The following is a 25562-nucleotide window of genomic DNA, read 5'->3' on the forward strand; positions in this document are numbered from 1 at the left end:
TGAAAACACATTTGAACTCAGACCTCCTAATTCAATCACTCTGTCCGCTGCACCACACTGGCTCTCTCTCTGGCTGCAGCATTTGGCATCCTTTATGATCTCTCATGGCTGTGTTAACACATCCTCCAACTTAAAAAAGAACAGGTGAAATACTGTATGTCTACAGTTAAAAAAAATTTATTGTGCGGTAAATTAGAAATGTCTGTGCATGAGGGGAGGCGGAAATTATCATCCTGTCATTGAATTCTGTCCTACCAGTTCTGGTTGTGTCTCTTTAACAAGAGGAACACGGAGGTGGGAAGAACCACAGAAAGAAAGCACATCCTGGGTCCAGGTGTTTTACCTTATGAAGGGAAAAGGTAGGACATGGTGAAGCAAGCGGGGCCTAATGGGTTTTAAATTAAATTAAAAACAGCCACAAACTCTGCAGGCAATCTTCTTTTAGAATCAAATAAAAATAACTAGTCTCTGTAGGACATAAACCCACAGAAATATGTTATTATCTAGTGCTATGGAGGTACATCTTTTTCTATTCTACCACCAAGCTACAATTCAAGAATTTGCAGATGTACAGACACTGTTCCTGGGTGCACAAGAAGGAGGTCTTCTTTCCTTCAGAGAGTAGAGCCATTTCTCTAATAAACATGCTTCTCCCTTCATTGCACTTTTCATATTTGGATTACTATCAGCAAAGAGCTTGTGTGGGTGAGGAAAACATACAGCAAACTAAGATTTCATAGACTCAGTGACTTGTTGTCAGTACTAGGAAACCTTGAGTTCAGTGAATTCTTGATCCTGAATTGCTAATATAATTGTTAGCGCAATAGGAATGCTAAAAGGAAACAAAGCCAAATCTGGTGATTTCAGCGATTTCTAGAGGGCAGCTATTTAACACAAAGGATATATTTTTGATTCTACCAATTTCTCCTAGTTTTCATTTTTAAAAAGATATATAATAAACACAAATAGTATTATTTATTATTTCTCAAAAACCACTAGCTGTAATTCAGGAATCTTTTCTCTTTAATTGCCATTCTTCCAAATTAACTCCCATTGTGACATATTTCTTGCAACCTAATAGAGAAAGATTGCTACATATATGCATTGCATGGCTCAAAATATTATTTTAGCCTGCTGTAAGCACTCTTGAATTCAGGATTGCTTTTTAGGTAATGCTCAATTCAGATAATTTTATGTATGTTTAACAATAATAAAAGTAATAATCATGAGCAATCATTTCAACTTGTGGTGACCTTAGCAGTTTTCAAGGTATAAAGTTCTTAAAAGTGGTTTACCAGTCCCTCCACCTGGTGGCCCTTTGGGACCTTGCAGCAGGTGCAAAGCTGCCCAGGTGGCAGTGCGCATAACCCCATCAGCCATACGTGTTCTGGGCCATCTCTGCTGACTCCTTTCCCAAGAGACACAGTGGGGGTTCAAATGCCCAGCCACTAGGCACTCCAGACCAGAGAACTATAGTTGTACATTATGTGTAGCAGAGAATAATTTCCATGGCTAGGAAAAGTTGAAGGCAGCAGAATGAGAAAAACCAACTCTAAAAGACTGTAGATTGATTCCATAAAGAAATCCATATCCTTGAGTTTGCAGGAGCTGAGCAGGGCTGAAAATGACAGAGCATTCATTCATAGGATCACCATAAACTTGAGGCAACTTGATGGCACAGAACAACAATAACAATTGAACCCTGACACTAAATTTTTAAGAAAACATGGCAGGAATACTTCATGTTTTATTGAATGTGATAGACAAATTAAGTTTTAACTAAATTAAAGACTCTTTTCTTTCAGTGGGATGTGCAGCCCAACCCCACACAAAAGTTTCATTGTACAGTATTGGTGGAGCTTGTTGTTGTTGTTTAGTCGTTAAGTCTTATCCGACTCTTTGTGACCCCATGGACCAGAGCACGCCAGGCCCTCCTATCTTCTACTGCCTCCCGGAGTTGGGTCAGATTCATGTTGGTAGCTTTGATGACACTGTCCAACCGTCTCGTCCTCTGTCGTCCCCTTCTTTTCTTGCCTTCACACTTTCCCAACATCAGGGGCTTTTCCAGGGAGTCTCCTTTTCTCATGAGATGGCCAAAGTATTGGAGCCTCAGCTTGGTGGGCCTTACTCCCGTATAAATGTATAAAAGCCACCTTGGGTTCTTTCTAAGGAGAAAGGCAGGATAAAAATATTTTAAATAATAAACAAACAAGCAAGCAAGCAAGCAAGCAAAGGCTTGTACTTTTAGTGGAGATTAACTTGAGCTGGAATCATCATGTTTAGGATTGCTGTGGAGGTCTCACCACAGATCAATTTGACAGTACATTCCCTCCCCCCCCCCCGCCCCAAATCATGAGCTGCATATGATTCAGATCTGGCTAGCGGGAAACTGAGGCTAATCAAAAGGTAACTTGCAAAAGGACATCATGTTGATTCTGTGGCCAAACTGTTATTTAAACCCAGAAACTCAGAGGCCCAGCTTTATGTTCTGCCAGCCTACATTATGATTTTACATGTGAGTACAAGCAGAGATTACCTACAGTGACAGTATATTTCATTAGAAGCAGGTAGAACTGAATATAAATTCTGTCTTCCTAGATCTTATTCAGGTGTTATGTTCACAGAGGGAATGCCCAAGTTTAAAGGCCAGTGACTAGCCTCTTCCCTCTCTATTGTCACATCCTCTGTGTGAAAAACAATCTATTTGCAGAAATGGGTTTCCTACCCATGTATAGTCGCTATGTGTGAACAAGAACTCTGGATATAGAAAACTGTTCTTCAGGTGCAGCAAGTAAAGATGAAGAGTCAATGTACCTCCCTGCCTGTGTGAGGGATAAAAACACAGCTTTAGAGTTTACATTTTTCAGAATGTCTGCTGCTGCTGCAATAGATTTGTAGCTCCCTCACACAGTGAATGGACAGCACCAGTGCCATGATATTGCTGATCTGCCTTTCCAGTCTGCTGTGCATTTTCCTTCTGCAAATTCTCCTTCTTTGTGGGCAACAAAGACATACTCTTCCTGACTCCCAACTCCCGAAGTCAGAAACATAAATGTGAAGTTTCATCTTTCCTCTTTCTGGCACAAGCAGTAAGTTCTTGGGAATCACTTGAGGGGATGCAACTCCTTTACACCCCTGGCAGTGTGGACCCTTGGGGATTGAGGGCAGACTCCAGGGTTGTTTCTAAGAGTAGATGGTTTTGCAGTTTATAACTACACCAAGTGCCAATCTCAAGTTTTCTCCTAATATATCATTAAGCATACTATTTAGCATCGATGGGTTATATCCAGTGGCATCATTTGGCCAACCCAAAGCTGTTACTACTTGAAGAAACCTGTTTACGTCCTTGTGCAAGTGACAGATGCAGTACTTTGGTTCTGTTTGCATGAGCAGTTTCATGACATGTTAGACAACTTATTATGATATAATTAGACTGGGTGATGTTGCTTATACTAGTTATTCTGATAAGGGTTATACAATCACTAGGAGAACACTGCCATCTCTTGTACTTTCCCCCCACTTGATTAACATTGGATACAACTTACTATTACTACTCTTATGAATTAAATCACTGTGTTATTACCATGCTCAAGGATTGAACAATGGCAAATAGGAGAAAAGAACCACTGCAGTCAGTCACTTTATTTCCAAACCTCTGCATGGCTCATGTGCACCCCTTCACTGATGGCACCCACATCTGCTTCTAACAGTACTAGAGCACAAAAAGTGAAGAGGATTTGGAGGTCATGAATTGAAACCTTGGTTCCACCCTAAGAACATATTTCTTAAGCACCTGAAAAATACTGGAAATCTGTACAGTGTAAAATAGAAATAGTAGTAATGTAGGTTTACAGTCAAAATAAGAGGACACAAGAGGAAAGGAGGGCAGTGGATAACGAAAAACAATAAAGGAAAAGTACCCTCCCCGGGAATACTTATGAATACACAGTGGAAGTGAAGAACAGAATTAGGGAACTAGATTCGGTGGACAGAGTGCCTGAAGAATTATAGATGGAAGTTCGTAACATTGTACAGGAGGCAGCAACAAAAACCATTGCAAAGAAAAGGAAATGCAAGAAAGCAAAGTGGCTGTCCAACGAGGCCTTACAAATAGAGAAAGGAAGGGAATCAAAATGCAAGGGAGATAGGGAAAGTTACGGAAAATTGAATGCAGACTTCTGAAGAATAGCAAGGAGAGACAAGAGGGTCTTCTTAAATGAACAGTGCAAAGATATAGAGGGAAAGAATAGAAAGGGAAAAACCAGAGATCTGTTCAAGAAAATTGGAGCTATTAAAGGAACGTTTTGTGCAAAGATGGACATGATAAAGGACAAAAATGGTAGGGACCTAACAGATGCAGAAGACATCAAGAAGAGGTGGCAAGAATACACAGAGGAATTATGCCAGAAACAGCTGGATGTCCCAGACAACCCAGATAGTGTGGTTGATGACCTGGAGTTGAACTATTTAAAATTTTGATGAGGATGTTAAGGTGCTACACTCAATATGGCAGCAATTTTGGAAAACTCAATAGTGGCCAGAGGATTGGAAAAGATCAGTCTACATCCCAGTCCCAAAAAGGAGCAATGCCAAAGAATGCTCCAACTACCATACAATTGCACTCATTACACATGCTAGCAAGGTTATGCTCAAAATCCTAAAAGGTAGGCTTCACCAGTTTGTGGACCAAGAACTCCTAGAAATCCAAGGTGGATTTTGGGCAGAGGAACTCGAGACCAAATTGCTAACCTGCACTGGATTATGGAGAAAGCCAGAGAATTCCAGAAAAAATCTACTTCTGCTTCATTGACTATGCAAAAGCCTCTGACTGCGTGGACCACAGCAAACTATGGCAAGTCCTTAAAGAAATGGGAGTGCCTGACCACCTTATCTATCTCCTGAGAAATCTATATGTGGGACAGGAAGCAACAGTTAGAACTGGATATGGAAAAACTGATTGGTTCAAAATTGGGAAAGGAGTACGACAAGGCTGTATATTGTCCCCCTGCTTATTTAAGTTATATGCAGAATACATCATGCAAAAGGCTGGACTGGAGGAATCCCAAACCGGAATTAAGACTGCCGGAAGAAATATCAACAACCTCAGATATGCAGATGATACCACTCTGACTGCAGAAGCTGAGGAGGAATTTAAAAAACTCTTAATGAGGGTGAAAGAGGAGAGTGCAAAAAAATGGTCTGAAGCTCAACATCAAAAAAACTAAGATCATGGCCACTGGTCCCATCACTTCCTGGCAAATAGAAGGGGAAGATATGGAGGCAGTGACCAATTTTACTTTCTTGGGCTCCATGATCACTGCAGATGGCGACAGCAGCCACAAAATGAAAAGACGGCTGCTTCTTGGGAGGAAAGCGATGACAAACCTAGACAGCATCTTAAAAAGCAGAAACATCACCTTGGCGACAAAGGTCCGCATAGTCAAAGCTATGTTTTTTTCTGTGGCGATGTATGGAAGTGAGAGCTGCACAATAAAGAAAGCAGACCGCCGAAGAATTGATGCCACTGAATTGTGGTGCTGGAGGAGACTCTTGAGAGTCCCCTGGACTGCAAGGAGAACAAACCTATCCATTCTGAAGGAAATCAACCCTGAGTGCTCACTGGAAGGACAGATCCTGAAGCTGAGGCTCCAATACTTTGGCCATCTCATGAGAGGAGAAGACTCCCTTTGAAAAGCCCCTGATGTTGGGAAAGAGTGAAGGCAACAGGAGAAGGAGACGATAGAGGATGAAGAGGACAAGATGGCTGGACAGTGTCATCAAAGCTGCCAACATGAATTTGACCCAACTCCAGGAGGCAGTGGAAGACAGGAGGGCCTGGTGTGATTTGATCCATGGGGTCACAAAGAGTCGAACACAACTTAACAACTAAAAACAACAACCGTTCCCATTGCAATCTTGCATATGCTTATTTGGGAGCACAAGAAGGGCAAAGCTACCTTCAAGGAGGCATGCACAGAATCACTCTGCATGTGAACAGCGGCTTCTGCATTAGAGAAGCTGTGAAACCAAATTGGCCTGGAGGTGGCACCGTTAAAAATGAGGAGGACAAGCCACTAGATAACTGTGGATTCTCTAGGCCTCACCTACTGCCCATGAGGATATAAATAAGGCTAGCCTACCTTACAGGGTTGTTGTACAGTTACTAAAGCAATGCCTGTGAATTTCTTTCAGAGGAACCATCAAAAACCACTTAGTAAGTAGAGCTCATTGAGTGCTCCAAGATCATGTTTGGGGCAGTTTGTGGATTGACCCGGGCAGAGCCTCGCCCCACAAATTGGGGAGGCACTTCTTACTTTTGTCCGGATGTGCTAAGCGAGCTGGAAGCGGTGGATATAGCACCTGGAGTAAGGTAGTTGTACAGTACTGTCAAATTGATCCGTGGTGAAAATGAGATGCGGGATGACACCAGGCGGACGGCAACAAATACTCTGTTCCCACCTCCTAGTAGTGTCTACTCTAGCAGTGCATGAAGCCTTGTTTCTGCTTAGAGCAACGTCTGCCGGAGTTCAGTAGCAGCAGCAGCAGCAGCTCCGTGCCTACGGGAAGCAGCAGCAGCGGCCTTTGCCCCTTTACGTCCGATTCCCATTAACGCTTCCCCTCCCTTCTTGGAGCTCACGCGCTAGTGCAATAACCCGCCTCGCGCCCTTCCCCACCCTTCCGACTTTCCTGAACGGAGCGGGGCGGGAAAGGAAACGCCGCCCTGCTTTCCCCGCTTCGGCTCGAAGCCCTGGCTGCGCAATTTGTTGCGCTCTTCAAGCCGACGGAACGCCTCGACCTGAGCGCGGGCTGCGAAGTGCGACCGGGCGGCGAGAAAGCGCGCCTTTTCAGGGCAGCGGAGCACAGCCGCCGCCTCGTGCTTTTGAGCAGCCGGATCGGGCGGTGGCGAAAAGGGGGGGGGGGAAGGGTGGAGAGCGCGGTCCCTGAAGAGACGGTCCTCTCCAAATCCCACTCAAGGTGGTTATGGTGTGTGTGGGGGGAGCAAGAGGACGAGCGACGACTGCGGAATAATAGGGAATCTCTGCAGTCCCAGATTACCAACCGCCTAGCCAACTAAGGCGCTGGTAATTAATATGAATAATTTAAAGCCCCAGACTAAATGAGCGGGGGAAGCGCGGCAGCTTTGCCAAGAAGGAAGCTGGGGCGTGGGGAGAGAGCCACGTTGCTAAGCTGTTGGCGCGGGTAGGAGGTAGCGGCAGAAGTCTCGGCCATGACACGGGGTAGCCTCAGGTTGCCTTTTCACATCAAAGGCGCAGATACACCACGGCGCTGCTTTTGTTTAGCACCCAGTCCAGAGGGGGGGAAAAACACACGCGAATGGAAACTCCTCAGCTCATTCTGTGCGGCTCCATTTCATTTCTCCCTAGGATGGAACAAACAGTACCTCACTCCTTCAACCCGGCCGCCCTCGCACACCACGCGCGCGCATGCAAAATGCCTGTTGCGTTCCAATACCTCACCAAAGCGAGATCCATCACCACCGTGCTACTGGTAACGGGCTAGCATTATCATGATGTTATAAACAAGGAAGCTAGCATTATTTTCGTTAAATCCTCATCCACCTAGCCTTTGTCCCAGGCTTCAGCTGCTGGCATATCAGTGTCATGGTTTGTTTTGTTTTTCAAAACGGAAAAACATCCGTGAAGTGTGGGAGCGCGCCCACAAAGGCGTCACGCTGTGCTCTCCGAGGGGACGGCATTGTGCGAAGGCCGCTCTTTCTCTCTCCCCACCCCGCACCCTTCACTGAGCAGCTGCTCCGGACCCTACAGGTTTCAAGTAGCCACTCTGTCCCTCCGCCCCAAAAAACAGCCCGCTCGCGCGATTGCCGCGTGCAGACCTCCGGCGCTGCCCCGCCAACCCCCGCCCCATTTCCTTTCTTTGCTCCCGCGAAAGGACATATCTCAGCCCGTATCATCTCGCTTGTTCCGACTCAAGAGCTGACCTAGTAAAACAACCGCTCGTGGCCGTTTATGTAAATCCCATAGAATCAATAGGTCTCCTCTCGTAAGGAACCTGCGAAAGCAAACTGGCCCCTGGCGTTTCCAAACTGCGCCAAAAAGAAAAAAAAAGAAAAAAGACGCGCGTGGGCGCAACAGCGCCTGGAGAGCGCAAATCTGCCTGGCCGGATCTGCGGCTCGCGAGGAACTTTGGCGGCGTCCTCAGCGCCCTCCTCCCGCTCTAGTGGCGGCTGCCGCGATTTGGCCGCGGCGGCCAGCCACAGGACAAAGGCACGTTAACACGTGATGGCTAGGGAGCTTCATAAATGGGACCGGGAGAAGGAAAGAAGGGGTGTGCTTCGACGAGGCAAGCTGTGAAGAAGGGGAGACGTCGGGCTAGCGCAACAGCCGTAGCAGCCGCCGCAGCAGCAGTGGAGGAGGGAGGAGGAGGAGGAGGGAGAAGCCTGGGCGTCAGCGAGGGCGGTGCGCGACGCTGCTGCTACTGCTGCTTCTTCTCTCAGAGTGGCAACAGGGACAGTGCCGAAGAGAAGCACATGGCGAGGGACGCGGACGGCCGGGGCCGGCGCACGACTTGACTGGCTGAAGAAAAAGGGAGCGAGTCCTTCAACCGCCTGCCTGCCTGCCTCCCTGCCTGCCTGCCTCCTACTCTCCCTCACCGGCTGCAGCACCGCCTTCTCTCTACAACCCCCCCCCTCGCTCCCCAGCCGCCCTCCCCGTCCAACCTCTCTTCTCCTCCCCTCAGCCAGCGCTACCTAGCGGAGAAGCTCGCCCGCATCCCCGCTGAGGTGGCGCGCGTCTCTTGAGGAGGGCAGGAGGAGAGCTGTCCGCCGGAGAGCACGAGGCGCGCCAAGCCAGCCCACAACAAGGACAACCGCGCGCTCTGTTGGTCTTCTTGCCTCCTCCTCAGCCGGCGACCTGGGGGCAACGGTGCCATGTGAAGGAGGACAAAGGTAAGGAAGCTGGGCGTGGGGCAGCGGGCTGCTGAAAGCTGTTCTGGAGCCGAGGCCACCCAGGCGGATGGGGCGAAGGCGCAACCTGGCCGCGCTTGGCTGGGTCTCGGCGCTGCGGGGTAGTTTTTTTTTTCTTTCTTTTTTCCGTAGGTCAGAAAAAGGACGGTAGGGACGCCGCGCGGCTGTCCTTGGGGCGCTGCAAAGCAGCGCTGGGCAGTCCGGCTTGCAAAGCCGGGGACCCGCCGGCCCTTTATAATTTGGCGGAGTCGTGATGCTGAGGCGCGAGGGACGAGTTCAGGTGCTCGTTCCCAGCGCGCCTCTCCCGCAGGCGCAGGACCCGCGAGAGTTGAGTCCTCAGATAGTTGGAACGAAGCCAGTCGCAAAACCTCCACTGGTTTCATTGTACTGTATCTGGACTTAACATTTGAATGTGAGATCCTAAACGGACCGAGCCGGAGAAGTTGTTGCCGAGCAGTGTTTTTTCGTAATGCCCGGATAGGGCGCGACCTATTTCCTCTAATGGCTACCTTTCTGGAGACCTTATCTTAAGGGCAGCTCAGGTACCTGATGCGTCCAGCACAGCTAACTCACTCCGTGTGTGTGTGTGTGTGTGTGTGTGTGTGGACTGTGAGCGTGTTTGCTTGGACTGTGTTTATATATGTTCACTCGCTCAGCCGTTCTCCGATCACTATTTGTATGTCTTCTGTACTGTTGTATCTATAGATCTTTTGGAAAGCTTCTACAGCAATTCAGGTATAGTACCAGATGTATGAATATTCTGCACTCTGAAAACTAAAATTTTACTATATGAAATCAATTTATGCCATTGTTTAAATAATGAAAAGTGGTGGATATTCAGAATAATGTGTTGGCTTTTAAACGAAATCCCCCAACACCTGATGAAGAAAGCAAGTGGGCTTATTAATTGGGTTGTGTTGTGGGTTTTTTTTTTCAGTCCCAGAATCTAAATTTCCATAGAAATGTCTTTGATATAGGAAGAAAATGATACAGTACTTCTCTGAGGCTACCTCAGATACTTCTCTGTGGTAGCCTTAGAGAACAGTGCTTACACCATTTAGTAACTAAAAGAGTAGTACCTTCTAGACCCTCACCTTAGTTTGGATTTTGGTGCCCTTCACCTATTTATGGTTAAAATGGCAAAGGGGTGTTTACCTGGCTTTTGGTTGGTTTGCTTAAAAACAGAAATCCTGTATTTGTTATTAGTGATAGCTTCTGCTGGTTGTACTATCTGCCAAAGGAAGTGTCTCCATCAAGAAATTCTGAAGCAACTAAAATTGTAGTGTTATTGTAGAGTTTCGGCTATATGGTTAATTTGATATTGCTTTCTCCCTCATGCTTCAAGTAGAATTAATATGACCAAGAAGAGATCAAGGCAGTGTGATTATGTTAGTGAGAAAATGGAAAAATACTGAGTAAAGAATTTTCAGTTCTCTTTCATTAATGCTGTTAATGGGTAAAATTTTAAATGGCAAGGGCGACTCCAAAATTTGGATAAGAGGCAGCTTCATTCATGCCCCAAACTGGTGGTTTTATAGTTAACACACACTCGGTCTTCTCCACACAGAACCTCTTAGAGCAATCAACCTTCTAGATTCCCTCGGGACTTTTGTCTAACATGGAAGGTTTCATCTTTAATCCTCACCCTTTGGTGATTAATAATGGAAGACATTCTTATTGATTTTTCCTCTATTATCTCTTCTTTCCCCACCCACTGCCAAACTCCCAACAGTGAGGATTTTAGGCAGGAGAAAAAAAGACCACTCTAGACGGCGGTGGGTTTGTAGGGCAGGGGGTATACTGCTCATCCTGGATACAGAGATGTTCTGGGAAGTATCAATAAGCAACACATTCAGTACCTTCTAAAAGGAACCTTTGGGGATCTCTCTCTCTCTCTCTCTCTCTCTCTTTTTTAAAAAGCCTGGTATCTTATCTATAACAGCCAAATAATGGTTAACTGATCATGCCAAATATATAATTTGAAACAAAAACTCTTCTGTGGAAGGGCTGTGTGAAAGATGCATGCTGTTCTTTAAGGAAGACCTTCCAGGGTGAGGTATGTATTAAATCTTAAGAGTAGTGTTCTGTATTAATTAAATCAACACTGTACTCTTAATACTAGATAGGGATGTTATTGCTTTTCATTGAACAATACAGTGCATTTTCACTTTATGGAAGCAATATTATTTGAGCTGATAATATGGTTTAATTGCCTATTGTATAGTTAACTTCAGAACTGTTAAATGTTAAAAGCATCTCGGGAAATGATGGTCGTGAGCCTGGTAGTGATCGGAGAAATCTCTCTTTTACTTTTAAACTTATTAGGAAATCATTGTACAAGGTTAAAAACTGCACTAACAAACAAGATGATGTGTAGGGGTGTGTTTTCTTTCTCCTTCTTGTACATTTCCCCAGTGCTTTTGTTCTTCATATTAAAGAACAGACGCCTCCTTGTGTTCCTTGTATTATTGCTATTTCATTTGGCCTGAAGAATTTGGCCAGAATACCAAGTATCTTATTTAATAACATTTAGGTAATAAGGTGGATAATGCTGAACCAATTAGCCAAGTATGCTCTATTATTTTTCACATGCTACACATGATAGAAACTCCTTTTATTACTCAGGAAAGTAGGAGAAACTCATTAGAATGGTGACAGCTCATGCTATACAGCAAATATAAATTAACTCTAGGAGAAAAAGCTTGAACACCTAATAAATTTAAAGTCAGATATGTATGTGTTAATTTGCATTCACTTGGAATTAGGTTTGTAGTTTGTGTAGGGTCAGCTTTTTTGATGTGCCAGAGTGAGACAAAGCAATTTGAATGAAATTATCTTAAAGTGAATTTAACAAATGATTTCATTCAGTTTTTTTTACTCAAATAATTTCATTAGAAAGATTGGAAAGAAGAAGCAGAGAGGGACATTTTCTGTTAATGTTGCCTCAGCCCTCTAGTAGTATCTCAAATAATTTGGAAAGTATGGGTGGGTGGAGGAATCAAACTTGGAAGAATCCAAGATTTTGTATATAAAGCTGCAATATTGGGTACCTTGAGTTAGGACGATGTTCTTTGGACTCAGTAGAACTTGCCTTGCTGTAAACATGCAGAGAATTGCACTGCAACTTGTCTTTGAACTTTTGAACAGTTGTTCTTTATATAATTACCTTGATTCTGCTGCACAAAGAACATGCATAACAATGTTGATTTGTTGCTAAACGAATGATATATCTCAAGTGAAGGTTGATTTTCTGTTTCTGAATTCTAATTTCTAATTAGTCAACTGATGTTTTACACATGAAAAGGATTTCTAAATTGTTCCTCAGCTTCATATTAATGATGCAAGAAAGCTTTGCTTGAGAAAGCCAAGAGACTGGGGTCAAACTGAAAATGTCAGTGTCAGGCTCCTGTCTTGAAACTTTGAGTACTAGTTTGCCATTACATTTTAGCAGTTTAATGAAGAGATTAGGAAGCAAGCAAAACGAGAGGTGTAATAGATACTGATTTTGAGGATTGTACAGGTTTTTTTTTTCCAGATCTCACAAATCTATTTCATCCACTTAATTTCCCACTTTTCACTAATTTCTGATGGCAAAAAATGGTGGTTTTTTTTAAAGTTCTGAAGATTCATGTCCTTTTCAGAGAATCTGATTTAATGAATTTCCTTCAGCAAATCAATCATTCTTCAAAGCATCTGTGGAATTCATTTTTGCCCCTACCCCACCCTCACTTAGGTGTTGGCCTTTCATCTCCCCTTTGTTCATGGCTATATTGTTAGTTTTTAGAAACAGTTCACTTTCAGTAGGAGCTGGAGTGGTGCAATTCCCCTTATATTCTACAGTTTCTATTTTTAAATCGCCATATATAAAAATAATCAGCCATTTATCAAAAAGATAAATACTCAGATGTATTTTTTTTCTGTAGCACAGACATTGTACAGCTAACTTATTGATTTAAAATCTTTGTTGTCAGCATCACTAATGCTGGGATCTACCTATATTCAAGCAGATGGATACAGAATACAGAGAAAAATAAATACTTTTAATTCTAATGGTGCATATATTGTTTTCCTAGCTTTAATGACTTGTATGCCAATGTACAGTACTCAAGTGCAGTTTTGCAAATATATCAAGGAACATTTGGCATAGAAAAGGATTATACTATGAATATGAAAATGAGTTGTAATAAAAAAAATCACATGCTGTATTCCTATGCTGCTAGGAGCTATTACAGTTATCTATGTCTATGTATTTCTAAGAACATCCATTTGATCTCAATAGACAGGAAATATATGCAGGAATATTATTGCTATTGGCATCTCCACCAGTTGTTTCTATAATGTCTATAATTCTCCTAACCATTCCTGTATCACCCCCCAAAAATAAAACATTGGTAGTTATCTAGAAGAGCTTTTTGTAAAGTTTCCTTTCTTTCATACCCAAAGAATATGGGAGATTGAGCTACATATTGTTTCACTTCATTTTCATGTTACCAGTCATGCCAGGAGCTTTTATTTTGCTCTGTTCCTAAATATGAGTGGGAACAGGCCTGTCTTGCACAATATGTTTACCATAGTGGCAGGATAACCAGAGGCACTAAAAACAAGGCTTCTGTACTTTTATTGGTAAGTTTGGGAACTTCAGCATTGCAGCCCTGCTAATAAAGTTGCAGGAATGGGAAAAGTTGCATCTGCCTCAATTTCCCATCTAACGTAATTGATGAAGACTCAGGATCCATTTCCACTTCTGCATATGAACTCTTAAGTGCATAAATAATAAAGAAATTGTACATTTCCTTCCTTGCCTCAGTTGGACATGCTCAGGATTTAAGACTGGAAGTATACTCCTAAAGATGTGATTTTTTTCTTTTTGTTTAAGATTTGCATGAGTGGCAAAGTTGTTTCTGCTGCCATCATGTTTGCTGCATTAGTCATGTACACTAGAAATACTGGATGAGAAGATGCTGATTAAGAAGCACTATAAAAAATCTATTTTAGTCAGATGGAGTAGATTTTCACACCTGCAGTTTAGGAAAGCCTGCAAAGTTTTTCTCTTCTTGATGACAATGTAAACTTAGTACAGAATTTTTATTTTTAGCTTTGTCTGCCCAATTTTAACGCAGTGTGTTAATGGGAGAGATTTAATATTATGGAGGTTTATTTACAGTGTGCTAAGATCAAATATAATTATGATCTCAATGGAGAATTCAACCATAGACCCACTATTACATTCCCTCTTTGCTGAATGTCTAGGTATGGGTTTCAAATACAGCAGATACTCTATGTAAGATGTTTTTGGTATACAGTGGACCCTCTACTTACGGAATTAATCTGTATTGGAATGGTGGTTGCAGGTCGAAAAGTCTGTAGGTCGAGTCTCCATTGACCTACAAGGCATTGAAAACTGACTAATCCGTAACCGGCCGTTTTTGTTCCGTTTTTGTTCCATTTTGGTTTTTTCTGGTCTGTAAGTCGATTCTCTGACTGCAAGTCGAACCTAAATTTTGCAGCCAGAGAAGTCTGTAACTCGAAAAGTCTGTAAGTGGAGCCATCTGTAAGTCGAGGGTCCACTATATATGAAACATTTAGGATGGAATGCTATACTGTATATGCTTAACCAGGGAATTAAGTACTCGGGAACTTTACAGGGTGCACTTCTGAATAGAGATGTATAGGATTGTTGCTGTAATGTACCTTACTTTGTTTATTTACATTTTGGCATCAAGGATGCTGCTTTGCTGATTTGAGAACTACTTCAACGTATGTGCAAGTGAGTATAAATAATAGTTCTTATGTAAATTAATGATGCTGTGCATTTTGCATATGTTCAAGCTCATTGCTGATCAGGCGTAAGTAAGATGAGAGACAGAGACTTCTGCATTCCCTTTAGCCTACAGAAATGCATGTTTACATGGCAAAATATTTTGAAGTAAAATATTGGTTCAATATCATCCATATTTTCTTATTGTTAATAAGAGTGGTGTATTCAATCATTCTTTTCTTTATTAAAACAAAATCATCTGACATATTTTCAAGGCATTTCTTGCTCTAAGTCATCTAGTATAGTACCCTTAACATGTTAGCATGTGTTAGCAATTGTTTCCCTTAGGTCATATGTCTGCATACCCTTTTAACATGAATTCAGGGTTAACAAGAGAGATATAAACCATAAGGGTTCATCTTTTATGCTGGTAACAAGTTTTGCCATTAGTAAAACAAAAACTGGATTTTTACAAAATTTCTAGTCTCAGGACTTTCCCAACAACAATGCATCAATCATTTTCTATGCCAATTTTCCTAGAAGTAGTTTGTCAGTTTTTTAACAGCAGCAACAAAAACAAAAGTATTGTGACAACTTGTAAGATTAACAAGTTTATTTCAGTGTGCTCTTTGGTAGTGCCTGAAGAAGTGGGTCATAACCCATAATTCACATGGAAATAAATGTATTAGTGCCACATATATCACAATACTTTTGTTTCTATGTCAGTTTGCCCTTAGGGGCTGAAGTGGACAAAATGTTAGCAACTCAGGCATCCCCTTCCGTACATTGAGAAAAGGTAATGGTAAGCAGCTGGATGTTCCTTGGTCAAATCCAACCACCTAAAGGTTGCCACAAGGACCTTTGGTTGTCAAGAAGGAAATGAAAGAGATGTGATGAAGGCAGTACCTGTGACAACAATATGTTGGCAACTGAGTGTTAGGAGCTGCAGTTTCACATGTTGGCCTGCCACCCTTCTGCCCCTCATCAAGGGACAGAGTGTGGTAACAGGAGTTGGATAGCTCACTGAATTGGAGCACCTGGAGTCAGTAGCTCAATTCTCTACTGTGTCTTCTGTGAAAAAGAGCCAGACCGTGTGACCTTGGGCAAGCTGCACAGTCCTAGAAGTGCTCCCAGGAGGAGGGAAGGGTAAACTCCTTCTCATATTTTATACTTAGGAAACCCTGAGAAAGGTCACCATGAGTTGGGATTGACTTGACATTGCACAGTTATTATTGCCATAATTTACCTTCATTCATCTGTCAAACATATGGATATTTTGCTCCATTTAGCTACAAGGAACATTGGACTTGACACTGTACATCTTGCCTTTCTGGATTACCTCCAAGAACTTTAAGCAACAACAATTTCCCTAGTGAATAGTTCCAGGCTTTCAAATTAGTCCTTTCTGTTTCATTTGTTTCTGTCTGTCTGGAATCCGGCAGTAATTTACCAGCTTCTTCTTCGCGCTCTTGCACCAACTTCCATTTTCACATGTGTGTTTGTCATTGGATTTTATACTGCAGGCCTTTCGTGGTGGATATGCTGGCCCTGTGCCAAGTCTTGCTAGGAAGTCAGTCGTGATAGTTTTGCTGTTAGCTTGTACAAAATAGGCTGGCCATTCTGCAAACTGACTTCTATGTAAAAACTTAAAAATAATGTTTGCTCAATCCTTTTGACTTCAATTTGTTAAATATTTGGGGGAGAGAGGAATGTAGGAAAAGGGAAAATCTGGGTTGTTTTTACTTATATTAGCTGAAGAACTAATGGGCCCCAAAGAGAACTTCATTTGTTTCCCTACTATTTCCTTTATGTCCTCATTCTAGCCTTTCTTCATACAATCCTGGCAGCGTCTTTCATGTTAATTTTCCATTTCCTCTCACATCTACGGCATATCTAGATCTAGAAATCCATTCAGCACTTCATCTACAATGTATCACTACCTCCCTGGTATCTCATTTCTACTGTGTGATGAAATTCTTACCCATTTTCCAGTCATTGCTGTCGAACAGAACAATTGCTTCTTGAAGATGGTATCTGTGAATTAAGTGTACTGGTTTATTATGGCTTCTTTTTTCTTCTGTTCACTTTCTAATCTGTACGCAATGTAATATAGGTCAAATAAATAATTACGTGCTGTTGCTGAAGGTGTGGATATTCTTCACAAATAAAAGGTAGCATTTTTTTACCCATAGGTAGGTTGTGGAATTTGCAAAATGTAGTCATCATTCACAGCTTTAAATGGGTGTTTGATATGCTCCCTTTTGAAGTATCTTCTGCAGAAGACTCTCTGGAATTGCCTTGGCAGGAAGATCTGTAGGTCCAAGTCTGAGACACCTAGGGACCATTCCAGGCAGTCCCTTCCCTCAAGAAATGAGCTCCTTTCTGGGTCAGGGGAGGCTTAAAGAGAATCAACATCTAAAGCTGCAACCAGGCTGTTGGCTACACAAAGAATTACTCACGCTCAAAGAAGAATTCTCAGAGTAAGGGCTCAAAAATAGCATGACTCTATGTGTAGAACTTTTCTCCAAATGCGTACAAATTGTTTTCAGTTGAACCCAGGAGGTAGGGCTCTGGGAGCTTAAATCTTGTAAGCCTCTAGGATGGGAGGATTGCTAGATAATGAGAGTATGTCAACTCCCATTCTTCCTGAATCTCTACCACTTGCTCTACTGAACAATCCTGCATTAGTATCTGAACTGTCTGGATTCTGCTTTAGGAATTTTTCATGGCAGTTTACCTGTGCCATGGCAGTTTACCTGTGCCCTCTATATATGTTAATGGCCTAGATCTTTAGATTGCCCTGACCATGGCACCAGAGTCTAGCCTTGGCTTTGCTTGAACCAAGCCATTAGGCAAATTTCATGAAGGACAGCTACAAGTCATTTTGGCTTTATATTATCTTTCATATGACAAGCAGTAACATTCTGGACTCTAGTTACTGGGCAAAGTGATCATGCTTTCTTTGTAGTTTTCCTTCTGGAACGTCTGTGGGAAAAGAAGGTTGAAGTATGTAAGCTTTTTGGTCTAATTCAGCACCCTTCATATAGTCTTGTCTACCCTTTCATATAGCCTTGTGTACCCTTGATTTTGAATTTTTCTAAAATATTGTAACACTTCTGAGCTCTTCTAGATATCATATTAAGTTAAAAAAAGTGAAGTATCTTCAAAAAGCTTTGAAGAATTTGCATTCTGTACAGGTTCAAGTTTAAAATGCCTCTTTAGTTTTTTGTATACATCCCTTAAACTGGCTCAGGATTATTTCATCTTTTCCATCCTAGCTCTTTGAGAAAGATAGCATCTGGGTAGATAGAAGTTTGTTCAGAGGTTGTAAAGATACACCCGCTGAACTAAATTCTATCTGGACAGATACTATCTTTTCATATTGTCAGTCCTCATTAGACAACTGACAATGTTTTTGGTGTAAATTACTGGAGGATTTTTTTGTTAATTTATTTTCGTTAGCAGAGCATAAAGTACAAAAAACAAACAGGTGCAGCACAGGGAAATATATACACATATATCACTATAAGTAGTTTAAGTAGAAAAAAAGGAAACAGTTGCAGAACTTAAGTTACAATCAAAAGAATAAAAAGATAAAGAAAGAATTTGCAGTGGTTGTTGTGGGTTTTTCGGGCTCTTTGGCCACGTTCTGAAGGTTGTTCTTCCTAATGTTTTGCCAGTCTCTGGTCAGCATCTTCAGAGGACAGCACTCTGCAAAAGAATTTGCAGCCTCAACTATATGATAGGCTCAGTCCATCATTGCAGCTGCATGGTCAGAGGTCAGGAGAAGAAGAATGTATATGTTAGTTCTGGTTGAAAATCAGAGAAGAAGAGAAAGGGGGAGTAAACAAACAACCAGATGCAAACAAACAGGAAGAGATGGAAGAGGCTTGCCTCAAACCAGGGAGAAAAAAGACTGCTAATTGGTTAGTGGTAAGGCACGATTATGTTAGGCTGTGAAGCCCTATCCTCCCACTGAAACCCAGTGTTAGTACATGCAAGGTTGTTACCATGCCAACATAAATACTTGAGGGGACTATATTTCTCTTATTCCACGTTGCTTCTTTGTCCTCTTCCACATCTTGATCCCCGTATCTGAACATGCACATCCATGTTACAGAACAGAATACATGACGACAATATTCCTTGTAGCAAGCTGACATCACTAGTTTCATACTGAGATTGCATGTCAGCGAGCAGTACTTTGAAAATTATTCCAGAATTTCTTCCCTGGTATGGGTTGTGCGATCAGGTCATACCTTCAAAGGTTAAAATGGTGAGGCATATTTCCATTGGGCTTTCAAAGCTAGGGGATAATGAGCAAGCCATATTTAATTATTCTATAGAAATTTAATCTGGACCAGCATGCAGTTTGGGGTACCCAGTATGGTATACTGGATAGAGTAGGGCTGGGACTGAGGAGGCCTGGATTCGAATGTCTGCTCAGCCATGAAAACTCACTGGTGGAGTAGAACTGGTAAAACTACTCCTTAAATATCTTTTTTATGTTGAAAGGCCTTTTAGGGTCTCTGTCAGGTCCAAAATTGGAGGCACACAACAACAGCAAAAACAACATGTAATTTAACTTTTCTCTCCAAAACAATTACTGGATCAGGCTGCAATCTAACATTCCCATAGCCAGAAGTAAATTTCACTGCCTCTCTTTTGTCGGTAGAACAAAAAAACCCACATGTGTTTATTGGAATTCATAGTGAAGTGGTTTGTTGCGCAAACAAAATTGCTTAACTTTTGCCTGGAAGTGTTTCTGTTTGTGTCTGCATCCTATGGTTGAAATCTGCCTGGTGCAACTCCATGGTGTAAATGGTGATGATATTCATCACCTGCTGATGTTAATCATTATTTTAATTTAATTTAATCCCTATCCCTGACTTCTGTGACACCCTAGAGAAGCCTTGGAGAGTCTTCGGACAAAGGAGGAAGCCTTTAATATTTGAAAATTCTAGTGGTCCCGATCCAATCTTGCAGCAGGATTGCCATTGGTGTTTTTTGTTTTAAAAAAAGAGGGGGAAAAGGTCAAGACCTTACAATCTTCCCTGTATAAGGACAATGCTGCTGTAACCAGCTAAAGTAGCAACACTTTCTTAATGCTTGAATCTGTTTCTATCTTCACTTACTCCTCCTTGTTTGTTACATCATCCTTTTGGAAAAAAAAACATTCTTGCTGTTGTTGGCCTTCATGAAACATATTTAAATCCCATTAATTACACTGGGAGAATTTGAAAAGAGAGTTAAATTTCACTTCTTGAGTGAGTAGTAGTAAGCTGCAGCCTTGGAAGTGCTTGAAACACAAATTGCTACTCAGGGCATACAGGATATAATTCTGTTCTTCAGTTAGAGATACAGGGCTGGATTTTTAACTATGCTGCATGTGCCTCCATTTTAAATTGTTTTATTGGATTTTCTGTGCTGGATGGAAAGTGTCTTGTTTTCTACTATTAAATCAGATGGTTTACATGTATATTTTGTGAGCTCTGTCCTGGAAAGATAGTATAAAAAAGAAAGAAAGAAAGAAAGAAAGAAAGAAAGAAAGAAAGAAAGAAAGAAAGAAAGAAAGAAAGAAAGAAAGAAAGAAAGAAAGAAAGAAAAACAGCTGACTGAATCATGGTCTTTGAGTAATTAAAATTGGCTTAAGAGATGCCTCTGGACCACATGCATACCCATACATACTTATGGCTGAAGTCAACAGAGTTGCAGCCTATTCACTCTCATTCTGCCTTCCACTTTTCCTTGACAGAGAATGTACAAAACAGCTAAATCACCATCAAACAATGCACCACACCTCACTGTTATCACTTCAGTTTTCTAATAAAAAAATAATTTGTGTAGGGATACGTCTGTGTAGTAGTACATAAGAGTTTTGCAGTTGCCTGTGCGGAAGCAGGACCCTTAACCATTCTTGGGTATATCTACCCAAGGTGTGCAGGTGGCAATGAGTTTACCTTACACACACTCTACAGTTCAACAGTTCCATATATGTACCCTTTAAGAAGACATAGATTGTAAGAGTTATAGGACTGGAAGATACAGCAAAGGCCATCTACTCTGACTTCCAGTCAGTGCAGAAGATAAGCTGCTACAGTGTCACAGGTGGTCATCTAGCTGTTACTTTTAAAAATCTCTTAAAATACAGACCACCAATGAATAATCTAATATCTTGTGTTGCTGAATAGCTGATACCCTCAGGAGGTCAGTCCTAGGTCAGTGTCTCATTCTGCAAATGTAGAGCAGAAAGACGATTGCATTAAACATTCCACTGTTACACATGCCTAGGTGGGCGACTTTCTTGGAGAAAGCGGAAGACCAGACATGCAGTAAGGATTCTGCTGGATTGTCAGATGGTCAGGTGCTAATGCAATTGCCTTTTTGCTCCACATTCATTGAGTAGGGTTCTGGCTTTTTCTTTCCAATGGGTAATTAAGCCCTCTTGAATTAGCTGCTTTTCAGATTGTAGCAGGTTAGTTTGGGGCTAACAGAACATTTGGTATTGGGATATACACTGTAGCCAAACTTCCCAAACATAGAAAAATAGGATATAAGGCAGTTTGGAGAGTCCTTTTGTTGAGTATAAAGGCTATATTCTCTTGTGTTAACATTCACAGATGTGGAGGGAGTGCCTTTAATAGTTGGGTGGGAAGTGCTACGTGGGTAGGATGAGAGTAAGAAGTGGTATGGGCCACTCAGATGCTCTTTCATATACACCCACACACCCATTTGTGTATGTGCAGTTTCCCCCCTGCCTCCCTGTCTCTTTCTCACATACAGAGTTGCACCAAGCTCTTGAGCACTGTTTAGCTTCTTCCTGAATGAAAGAGTGGAACAACTTCTCCACATCCAATACTGAACAGTATGAAGAAGAAACTTATTTGAAAGATCAGGGTACCTTTTTGATCATACTAGAAAGAGTTCCAGGAGTGATTTTGTTTGAAGTGACCCTTCAGTCTATTGGGGAATCACTGCAGCCTGGTCCCAAAAAGTAGTAGCCGTACTACTGAACCAAACAGGTCCAGCTTGGGTGTGGACTGAAGTCAGGATGGAGTACTGTTCTCTATACATCATGGGATTTCTGAGAAATACCTTACGTCAGACTGAACCACAAACAGGATCTCCACCTTGGTCAGGTTCAGCTGCAACCTTATTTGCCTTTGCTGTTGTTTAGTCGTTAAGTCGTGTCCAACTCTTCGTGATCCCATGGACAGAGCACACCAGGCCCTTCTGTCTTCCACTCCCTCATGGAGTTTGGTCAAATTCATGTTGGTATATTCAATGACACTGTCCAACAATCTCGTCCTCTGTCTTCCCCTTCTCCTCTTGCCTTCACTCTTTCCAAACATCATGAGATTTCTCAACATCAGGAGATTTTCCAGGGAGATTTCTCATGAGATGGCCACAGTATTGAACCTCAGCTTCAGGATCTGTCCTTCCAGTGAGCACTCAGGGTTGATTTCCTTCAGAACGGATAGGTTTGTTCTCCTTGCAGACCAGGGGACTCTCAAGAGTCTCCTCCAGCACCACAATTCAAAACCATCAATTCTTCCGCAGTCAGCCTTCTTTATGGGCCAGCTCATAGATCACTACTGGGAAAACCATAGCTTTGACGATGCGGACCTTTGTCGGCAAGGTGGTGTCGCTGCTTTTTAAGATGCTGTCTAGGTTTGTCATTGCTTTCCTACCAAGAAGCAGGCGTCTTTTGATTTCATGATTGCTGTCACCATCTGCAGTGATCATGGAGCCCAAGAATCTGTCACTGCCTCCATGTCTTCCCCTTCTGTTTGCCAGGAGGTGATGGGACCAATGGCCATGATCTTAGTTTTTTTGATGTTCAGATTCAAACCAATTTGGTGCTCTCCTCTTTCACCCTCATTAAGAGGTTCTTTAATTCCTCCTCACTTTCTGCCATCAGAGTGGTATCATTTGCATGTCTAAGACTGTTGATATTTCTTCCGGCAATCTTAATTCCGGCTTGGGATTCATCCAGTTCAGCCTTTTGCATGATGTATTTGCTTTAGTCACTCCAAAACCAAGGCTAGAAAATGCCCAAAAACCTGGACAGCATCCATTGCAGAGGATGTAAAAGAGAGATAAAGTTTTATGGAATCAGCATATTGACAGCAACAGACTCAAAACTCTCAGATGACCTCCTCCAGCAGCCTTACGTGGATGTTAAAAAGCATTGGAGAGATATGACTCCTGAGGCTCCCTAAAATTGAGGGCTTGTAGGGATAATAAAATCTCTTCAGACAGAACTTCCTGGATCTGACCATCAAGGAAGGATTAGAGCCAGCTAAGTGCTAGTCCTTTGATCCCCAACTTTGACAATCTGTTCAGAAGGAGAGATGGTCCTCCATAGCCACTGAGAGGTCCAGGAACACCAGCAGGGTTTAAGCTCCTCTGTCACCCTACCTTAGCAGGTGACCATACAATGCAACCAGTGCTGTCTTGTGGCCTGAATTCCAACTGGAATGGGTCAAGGTAATCTTCCTCATCCAGGTACACCTGAAACCGTTCCGCAACCACCTTCTTAATTAATTTGCCCCTAAATGGACTATTAGCAACTGGTCTATATTTGTTTAGATCATCTGGTGCTAAATCTGGTCTTGTAACTGAGCATCAATATTTCAGCTATTAGAGCAGAGCAATTCAGCCTTCCTACAGTAAGTCTAGTGCCTTTGAGATATATTGTAGTGCAATTAAACTTTCATCACCCCAACTTGCCCAGCAGGCTGGAATAGCTCATGTCAGAAGTATGAGAAAAACAAAATAAAATTGAAAACAAAATGTATTGTGGCATCTGAAAGACTAGTAGATTTATTTCAGTCTGAGCTTTTATGGATTAAAATCCAGTTCCTTCAACACATGAAATGAAATATTTATCCAGAGATTTATATGCAAGCATAGACTGCAGGTACAGTGATGCCTTGAAAAAGGATACAGGCACAGGAAATGAAATTTCAAAGTGACAGTATCATTATTAACACAGGTAATGAACGTAGCATTGATTACATAAACATTCTGATTATCACTAGAGTGATAAACTGTCTACAAGGTAAGCATGTTTTTGTCTTTGAAGTGAAAGCTTCCTATCCAGAACATGCCCCCCCCTTTTTTTCCTAAATCAACTTCTGATTCTGGAGCCAAAGTAAATAACACAGGTTATGCACAACTGTTTATCAATGTACACTGGGCTAAAAACCATAGTCTTCACTTAAGTCTTTAGAGATATATCAGATTTTATGAATGTAGCTTACCTCCACTGTCTCTCAAACATGCCTTCACAATTTTTTCCAACATTTCATTTATCCTGAAATCTGTAGCAGTGTCTTAGAAACCTGAAGTGTTGAAACTGGCTTTTTAAATGTCACTATCATTGGTGTCAGATTGTTTCCCTCTTTTTGTACTGAGATTCTCCTGTTTGCTGTATGTGGCATGCAGAACGCAATGCAGAAAAAGGATGGCATAGATATCATTGACAGATAATGGGTAAGGGAGCCCCAGTGTTGTGGGTGACATTGTTGGTAGGACCTGTAGTGGTGTTGTCAGAGTAGACATGAAGAAACATGTGGCCGGTGTGGAGATAAATACATGTTGTAGCAGAGTTTTGCTCCTATCTCCATACCCATATTAACATGATCTGTTACACATCAATAATTCTTTAAGGTTTGGAGAGAAGTATTATTGTCCAAAAATGGGCTGTAGATTGTTGATGAATGGTCTCATTTGAAGATGTAGGTGACTACTAATGGTGTTCTGTTTTTCCCCTCTTTGGGGGTCTGTTTTGTAGTAGATTGGTACTGTGTCTCTGTTTCTGATTGTTTCTTCACTTTAAATTATAGTGTAAGAAATGTCTGCTTCTGTTAACCTGTACAGTGGGGTCTCTACTTAAGAACTTAATCCGTATTGGAAGGTGGTTCTAAAGTGGAAAAGTTCTTATGTAGAATCTGCATTTCCCATAGGAATGCATTGAAAACCATTTAATCCGTATCTGCTCTTTTCCGTCCATAGAAACTAATGGGAAGCTGCTATTCCGCCTTCTGCCACTAGAGGGGGATATTTTTTCTTTTTTTCTTAGGTCAGGGAACAGTGTTAAAAGCACTTCTGACGAAGCTAATTTTGAAGCAATGGACTGAAAACCAATTAATCTGTTCTGGCTGTTTTTTTGTTATGTAGAGGTGCGTTCATACATTGAAGCATTAGTTCCCATAGGAACTAATGCAAAGCTGGTTAATACGTACTCTACCACTAGGGGGAGAATTTTTTTAAACCTAAGATGACCTAAGGTTAAAAAAAGAGCAGGAAAGGTTTTTTTTCCTGTTCTTATCTAGGATTTCTGTTCTCAAGTAGAAGCAAAATTTAGCAAAGGGAGCTGTTCTTAAGTAGAATTGTTCTTAAGTAGGGACGTTCTTAAGTAGAGACCCCACTGTAAGTTTTAAGCCTTTTATGAATTCAAATTGTAGTATGGGCTGTAGATGAAATCATTGATAACGTTCTTTTCATTTGTATGTATTTATATCTCACTGTATCTGTATCAGTATTTCCATCTCTATCCCTATACAGTGGTGCCCCGCATGACGACGATAATGTGTTCCATTAAAATCGCTGTACAGCGAAATTGTCGTCATGCGAAAATAAAAACCCCATTGTAATGCATGGAAAACCAGTTAATGCATTTTGTGATCCCTGTCTTGTAGAAATAGGTCTGGAAAACAGCGGGGAGCCATTTTGCGAACCGCTTATCAGCTGTTTTAAATCATCCTCTTGCAAACAATCAGTTCACAAAGCAGGGACCTAATCGTCGTTAAACGAAAAAACCCATAGGAAACATCATTTTGCAATCACTATAGC

The 25562-nt window shown here is 41.9% G+C and overlaps 1 protein-coding gene and 1 long non-coding RNA gene across 9 annotated transcripts in view; one reads left to right on the plus strand and one right to left on the minus strand.

Moving 5' to 3' along the window:
* Positions 1-1729: 1729 nt before the first annotated feature.
* Positions 1730-7726, minus strand: LOC140706931 (uncharacterized). Its single transcript, XR_012086870.2, has 2 exons — positions 7474-7726; positions 1730-2165 (listed from the first exon to the last, which is right to left on the minus strand). It is a non-coding gene; the product is annotated as an uncharacterized LOC140706931 (long non-coding RNA).
* Positions 7727-8776: 1050 nt separating this feature from the next.
* CNR1 (cannabinoid receptor 1) overlaps positions 8777-25562 on the plus strand; it is a 35205-nt gene continuing 18419 nt past the window's right edge. For 2 of the 8 annotated variants that reach the window (XM_078380786.1, XM_078380801.1), the window contains exons 1-2: positions 9245-9679; positions 14668-14711. The gene's annotated coding sequence lies outside the window, so the exon portion shown is untranslated. Of the gene's footprint in view, positions 8927-9226; positions 9680-14667; positions 14712-25562 lie in introns of those variants that run through there. The other 6 variants (XM_020789378.3, XM_020789696.3, XM_078380796.1 and 3 more) reach the window with 6 other exon arrangements.

This window comes from Pogona vitticeps, chromosome 1, assembly GCF_051106095.1.
Source record: "Pogona vitticeps strain Pit_001003342236 chromosome 1, PviZW2.1, whole genome shotgun sequence".
Taxonomy (NCBI): Eukaryota; Metazoa; Chordata; class Lepidosauria; order Squamata; family Agamidae; genus Pogona; species Pogona vitticeps.